The following is a 7,765-nucleotide window of genomic DNA, read 5'->3' as shown; positions in this document are numbered from 1 at the left end:
CCCCCTTAAGTTTCCAGGTGATTCTAACGTGTAGTCAGAGTTGCAAATCACACTGCGAATCAAAGCTCAAGGAGTGGCTTTCCCAAAAAGAGTTTACTTTTCTTGAAATCTAGGAGACCAGGAATCGGTTAATACCCAAAGGCATATAATAACACTATTCACAATAACCAACTATAATAGTAACAGTGTTAATATTAATAGCTATTATTCATTGAGGCTTAAATGCTAGTTAATTTAACTCTCAACAACTCTATGAGATAGCTACTACTATTATTAATATATCCATTTCACAGATGAGCAATCCAAGGCACCAATAATTTGCTAAGCAGGTGAGTGTTCAAGCTGGGAGTCAATCATAGGCCATCTAGCATATAGCCCACAATCTTCACTACCACACTGTATTGCCCATTTGCAATGTTGAAATCATAGAGGTGATGCTACTGCAGACACACTGCTGGCATTAACCTAACCATATTCCAGAGGACTACACTTTAAAAGCAGGATATGGTTAATATATGCAACTCCTCTGATATAATTTGAACTAACGAAGAGACTCCATCCTGTTTCTAAAGCAATATAAATTATTAACTAGCCTCTGTGATTCCTTTTGGAATCTAATTCATGAAATAAATCCATGCCATCAGTTAGTATCATAAGTTTTCTATAAATTGCTCATCAATCAGTACGTGATGTAAGATAAAGAAGTAAGAGTTTTTCTCCAAAGAATGGTCTTTCTGTTTGTGACAAATTATTCTTGGCAATATAATTAGCCGGTTGGGTTATTGAAACAGATGGGAAATGTTTCTTCCAAAATTTTAGAACTGAAATGATTCTTATTCTGTCTTGTGATAAATGCCAATTAAAATAGTTTTCCCTTCACAGGAAAAATTAAGAAAAAAATAGTTTAAGGAAATATCAGCCCTGATTGCCAGGGGAAATTTGTTTCTGCAGTAAAACAAGCAAAACAAATTAAATCCCTTAAAATTAGGAACAGACTGTCTTCTGAAGTGAAGCTCACATCTGGAGATTTTTATAAAATTCATTGGAAAAGTTCCGGTTATCTATTTTTAACATAACAAAAAGATTCTTGTTTGTTGGATTTGATCTAAAATGTTACCTTTAGGCAAGCTTCTACATGGCTGGAAGATGTTCTCTGTGTGGACAAAGAAGCAAAGATCTTAGATACAGAGGCCAAAGTGGACTATCAATCAGTTAGACACTCAAATATTCTTTCTAAATTATATCTAATGCCCTTCACTGGCGATGTGACCAACAGGCAAAAAGCTAATGGTAAGTAGCAAAATTAATGAATCATGGTAAGCACGCTGTGTTTATCAATACCCTAAAATGCATGGACTTAAGTTGAATTTAAAGAATGCTACTTATACTATGCATTTTCGACAAACATGAGTCTATATGGGATCAAAAATTAGAAATATTAGATAGAATGTATTGAAAAGGACCCTGGCATGATTAAATACTCACCTGTATAAAATTCAAAGCTCAAAAAATTGAAATATTCTTTATTTTTTAAATTATTTTAGAGAGAGAGTGTGTGTGTGCAAGTGAGGGAGAGTGGCAGAGGGGGAGAGAGAGAGAGAGAGAGAGAAAGAGAGGGGAAGAGAATGAGAATGAGAATCCTAAGCAGGTTCTGTGCTGTCAATTCAGAGCCCAATATGGGCTGGATCTCATGACCCTGGCTGGGATCATGACCTGAGCCAAAATCAAGAGTCAGATGCTCAACTGACTGAGCAACCCAGGCAACCCTTGAAAAAGTCTTTTTTTTTTTTTTAATTTTTAAATGGCTATTTATTTTTGAGGGAGGGAGGAGGGGCAGAGAGCGAGAGGGATACAGAAGATCCAAAGTGGGTTCTGCACTGACAGCAGAGAGCCCGATGCAGGGCTTGAACTCAGGAACCATGAAATCATGACCTAAGCCAATGTTGGAGGTTTAATGACCCAGGCACTCCTTGAAATATTCTTTCCAAGGTCACGATATCATTTGCTCATACAGGAGTTTCCATGCAAAATTTTGATTTTTTTTTTTTTTTACAAATAGTTTATTGTCAAATTAGTTTCCACATAACACTCAGTGCTCATCCCCACAAGTGTCCTCCTCCATGCCCATCCCCCCCTCCCCCCCACATCCATCAGTCCTCAGTTTTTGTCAGCATTCAAGAGTCTCTCATGGTTTGCCTAAAATTTTGATGTTTTTAAAATCCATGAAAATGAATCAAAGTCTGTTATTCCACAAGTAAACTGCCTTTTTTTCCTCTTCATCTTGTACTCTCATCATTTCCCTTTGTCACGGTTGCCATTTATGTGTTTTTCTTCCTCATAATTTCAACCTTCTCATAAATTGGATTCTACTGTTTTGGCCCCTTTGCTACTCAGTCATCTCACAATCTCAAATGTTCAACTTTAGTTCCTGCTCTTGATTGCCTAATTCTTTGTATATTTCCTAATTCAAATTCCCAAATGTGAGAATTTGATTGCCCCAGTTCATCCCTGTTTGATTAGAGCTTTTGTGACAAGTCACCTTGTATAACTGTGGTGAGCCTAAGGATTGGCTGTCCCCAGACTGGCATGTGCTTCTGTGCTAATTATCTGTGGCAAAGGGAAGCAGAATCATGTGCACAAAACATGGCTGCCTCAGTGGAGGATATAGAGAGGATAATTTTCCTCAGGAAAAGTTAAGAGCTTATCTCTCATAATTATCTAGTGTGGATGGAAAAGGGTAGTGGATTATTCAAAATCCACAATTATGGAAATGTGTAAGCACCTGGACATTTGACTTAACTATATAGATGAACATATCAAAGGGGGAAATTTACCTTGAGATTATATGATTCTAATGCATCACAGAAAGAAATAATTTAAACAATGTATTTATAAGTATTGAGTTAGGTCTTTGGACCTAACCCTTTGGAAAATATGTAGACACCATCACAATAGTTCAAAGAATACAGCTTAAAAAGCAGTGGCAATCAATAATAAGAAACTATCCTGGATAAGAAGATTTGTAGAAAATATTGTGATAAATTTATGTTCTTCTTCTTCTTCTTCTTCTTCTTTTTTTTTTTACAAAGTGCACATTCTAATTTTGAATGGCCTGTTCCATTTATCTTCTTCATCTAAAAAACGACTGAGCTAGATAAGATATAATTTAGACAAAGTCAGCTAAAATAATTATAGCCAGCATAGCAAGCTAAACCCAGGGGTGAATGACTTTGTAGTTGGGGAAAAATAATAGAAATCTGATGAGAGCTATAAAATAATAAAGGTTAAAGAGAAAGATAATTGAGCACTTATTTATATTTTCTAATAACTCAGGACTGAGAGGACACTTGATTAAATGAAAAAGCTGAAAAAATTTAAACTAATGAGTCTTTTTTTTTCACATAACAATTAACTTTAGAAACTTAATCATGGGATAATTGCTACATAGTTTCAGATGATTCAGAAAGAGTAGGTATTCATATGAATGAGGCTAGCAGTTACAGCAACAGAGTTAGAATAAAAATAATGAGCACTAGGAAGTCCTGAGGCTTTAGGGCATACACTGATCATAAGCCGGAAATGTTCCCACCTGATATAACACTGTAGACCCTCCGGGACTGTTGGACATCTACAAGCCTTGCGAGCATGTAAGGCATTGGCACTGTTTTCTTTTGTGGTTTCCTTGGAGTTACTGCACCCTCAAAGACCTCAATACTAACACAATATTGCTGCTTTGCTGTTTATTCATACATAATTTTGGAGTCTGGCTAGCTTAGAATCACCCATATTTTTTCCCCTTTTAATGAGGTTGATTTTTTTTTTCTTATTTTGAGTGATCATTTCCAGTTTCACCCTTTCCAGTCTTTCTCTAATAAGTATTTCATTTTGACTAGTCTGCATGTTTAAAAGAAGATCAGTTGAGCCAAGAATCTGTCAGTAATGATGTTACTTTTTATGCAGAAGAGACTTGGGGTAATCTCAGAGATAGACATTTCCTTAAGCATCCTCTTAAGCCATTAAAAATTGTCGGGACTGTTGCTGATGATTCCTGCCAGACTTGAGTTTCGGGAGGGTGCTTCTGAGTGAAGACCTGACTTTTCATTCTAATTCTACCCTTAAATTTATTCATTGTATAGTCAGAGAAGCTAAAATCCCACTGTAGTCCAATCTCCACTTAAAAGTACGTAGCTATCCGCCATGAATGACTTTAGGTACACGTCAAATCTTTCATCCTGCAGTACTCTGTCTAAAATCCCACCATCAGTATTTAATTCCTTTGTGTCTGTTCCCTTGTTGGCCTTTGAAAAATACAAACACTTTCTCCATGGACATTATACTCTACTATAATCACTAAAGGGCATTAGGACCTCTCAGATTCATTTTCCTTTGAACAGGCCAGGTGGCAGCCACAGAATGTTCATATTATCTGTGTGCTGTTTGTGTTCCGGGTGGCGGGAAGAGGTTGATGGGGATGGCAATGGAGGTGATATGTCTTTATTGTTTTTTATTAAAAAATTTTTTTGGTAATGTTATTCATTTTTGAGAGAGACAGAGAGCGCATGCGCACAAGCGGGGGTAGCGCAGAGAGAGAGAGAGAGAGAGAGAGAGAGAGAATCCAAAGCAGGCTCTAGGCTCTGATCTGTTCAGTCCAGAGCCAGATGTAGGGCCTGAACCCACAAACCGTGAGATCATGACCTGAGCCAAAGTCGGACGCTTAACCAATGGAGCCACCCAGGCGCCCCAAGGTGATATATCTTTATATTTTTCTTATATTCTTTATCTATCAAAACTATTCTCAGGAAATAGGTACAAAGTCATTCATGTTAGGATGTTAATGACTGGTACAGATTAAATATGTTAGCCCTTCTCAGGCATTTGCAATATAACAAGTGCCCCCAAATCCTTAAACTAAAGGACAAATCTGCAGAGCTGGAGTTCCAAGTTTTATTCAGAGTGTGAGGGTTGGGTGTTTCATTCTCTTTAGCTTCCAATGGTTGCTGCGTTCATCCCACACATTGGTCACTTACCTCATGGTGCATAAGGCAGTGGGCCGTGATATTGTTGCCACTTGGTACACAGGTGATGGGACATCAAGGTGCAGAGGAATTACTAAGCTTGCTCTGTGGCTCCACAGCATCACATGCCCCTACTTGGTTCTACAGCAATGTTCTTCAGGAACAGCTTCCATCAAATAGAAGCAGGTACCATCAAGTAGAGCTTCACAGTTTTAAAAATAACTTTAACATTTTACCTCATTTGAAATTGTAATTCCCCCCACAACATTTTGGGGGGGGGCATTATTGCTATTATACAAATGAAGGAACTGAGGGTAAATGAGGCATATATTGTTTAGTTGTGGAGACTGGGTCTCCGGGCTCTGTGTCCTGTACTCTTAGGACTCTCTTGTGCTACCTTTCTAAACAAAAAGACTGTGTCCAGTGAGAAAGACCATGGCCATAAAGTATTTAAAAAAATGTCTGCTATCAAGTGGTTTAGATAATTTAATAAACAAAACTCTTGCACATGCTTTCTAGCTGTGGATACAACATTTTCACTGTTTACTGAAGAACCAGTTTTCCTAAAAAAAGTATATCCTCTTATGTGGAGAAAGACTTTCAGACTACATTCTAATTTAAAAAATAGAAAACTTGAGGGTCTTGCTTAAAATCAGCAATGTTCATGTTGACTTTTCTTCACTTAATTTACAATTTCACATCAGCTTCACAGAGGAACATGGGCGAGGGACTTACAATAAGAAGAATTGTAAGGCTGGTTTTAATTTACTTGTGTACATTTTCAAAATTACTGTGCCTGGAGTCTTCCAAGACTGATGTTTTTAATAAGTAGAATGTCGTGTTATCGGGATTTGTGGGGCCTGGCTATCATTTGTCAGATATTTTTCTATTTTTTATATATGTGCTCTTTTGCAATTCTTTGTCTCTGAGCTCTATTCAGGGAACCCTCTCTGCATCCTGGTGGCCTCGACTCTCCTGATCAGATGGTTCATAATTCTCTTTCATGCCCCTTTCCTTGTAAACATAAACATATTTTCCTGTGTCAGGACCCCAAGCAGCTTTCTAAAAGCAAGTATGTTATTCTTACGAATTGTTTATTTTGCTTGGGAGCTTTTGTTTCTTAAGTACTTCCTGTTTTTCTTACTGTGACTTACTTTTTCTTCAAACAGAGAGAACATGAAACAAACCTTAACTTCACTAAAGGCTTAGAGAAATTCTACCTGGTTTTTCTATCTGTGGGTGATGCCTTAGGAGTGTGAGTATAGCGGTGGCTGGATTTTTCACAACTAAAAGAATCCTTTCTGCTACTCACAATCCCATGTACCTCTCTGTGTTCAATGACACTATTTTTCAGTATGTGACCCCATTTAAAGTTGGTTTGTTTGGATGTAAGATGGATGGTGCAGCATAGTACAGTGATTACTAATATTAGAGTCATCTTGAGACATTAGAATTCTCTATTGGGGGAAAATTATGACTTTTGGAAACAAGACTGTGATACTTTCTTGTTACCTGATTCAAATTGGACGTTTGTTCATTTTTATTGACAGAACTGTATTTTAAAAAGAGTTTTGTTCTCCCTTCTCAATGAAGGAAGGTGACAGCAAATGATTTCCTTAGTACAGAATAGAGAAGAGGTCCCTGATCCTTTATCTTCTGGATGCCCTCTCCTTTCAATGTTACCCCAGTGAGGAGAAGGATAGGGGGCCTAGTTGGTATCTTGTAACGAGCTGAAGAGTTCCAAAGGTAGGCATCCCTTCCTGACACAGTTTATCAGTCACTGTGCCATGCCTTTCTTTCCTTTTGTTTTCTTCTTTCTTACATCCTCTTCGTATTCAGTAAATCAAATTCTTACATCTCCCTTTTCAAGAGGAATTTTGCTGCTGGCTTGGCTTATCTAATTGCATTTTTTTTTTTTTTTAAAGTATGCCTGTTTCCTTTTCGGCTTTTCTCTCCAAACTTAGGCAGGAACTTTCTTCAGCCAGTTAACGGATATTAATTGATACTTTTTATGTTGGAGACTCTGAGCTGGGCTTTCAATGTATGCCATTAGCTCTGCTAGTAAACTTTCATTTGGTTCCAAATTTTGGGTCCAGGGTTCGTTCTTTGGCTGTCTGTTCTTTGTTCGGGTTAGATTTACTTCTGCTGTCACTACCTTGTGTGACGTTGGGCAAGTCACTTTACAGAGCTTTGAAAGGCCTTTCTGGAGCTAAGCATGGATGATAAATTAACCTGTACACGTCTCCTATTAGCCTGAACTATGAGATATAGTACAAAGAAAACTAGAAAACTGCACTGCATGTCAGAAGGACTAGGGTTTTAGACTCACCTCTACCATTGTGTAAGTTTGGATAAGACACTTCAATTTTATGGATACCCACATCTCATCTGTAAAATGGACTAGATCCATCTTCAAAATAATAAAGCTTTCTTATAGCTTTGCCTGTTTCTTTGTGTTTTTGTATTTTGTATTTGTGTGTTGTATTAGCCTAAATCTCTTTCAATAATCCTTTCTCTCACGTGGTATTAGAATTAATTCTGTTCCTAAGAGTAATTTTTGGTGAACATCAAATATGGAAGTTTGTATAGTCCTTTGCCATTTACCACATGGTTTCATAGTTTCCGTTTGGACCCTCAGATGAGCTCTGAAATGGACACTGATGAGTACTTTGCTTTTTCCATCTTATAGGTGGGAAAACTGAGGCATAGAGGTTAATGGGTAATGCAGGAGTAATTAGTATATGGGGAGC

This window comes from Crocuta crocuta, unplaced genomic scaffold, assembly GCF_008692635.1.
Source record: "Crocuta crocuta isolate KB4526 unplaced genomic scaffold, BGI_CrCroc_1.0 scaffold138, whole genome shotgun sequence".
Taxonomy (NCBI): domain Eukaryota; kingdom Metazoa; phylum Chordata; class Mammalia; order Carnivora; family Hyaenidae; genus Crocuta; species Crocuta crocuta.
This window is presented reverse-complemented; position numbering follows the sequence as displayed.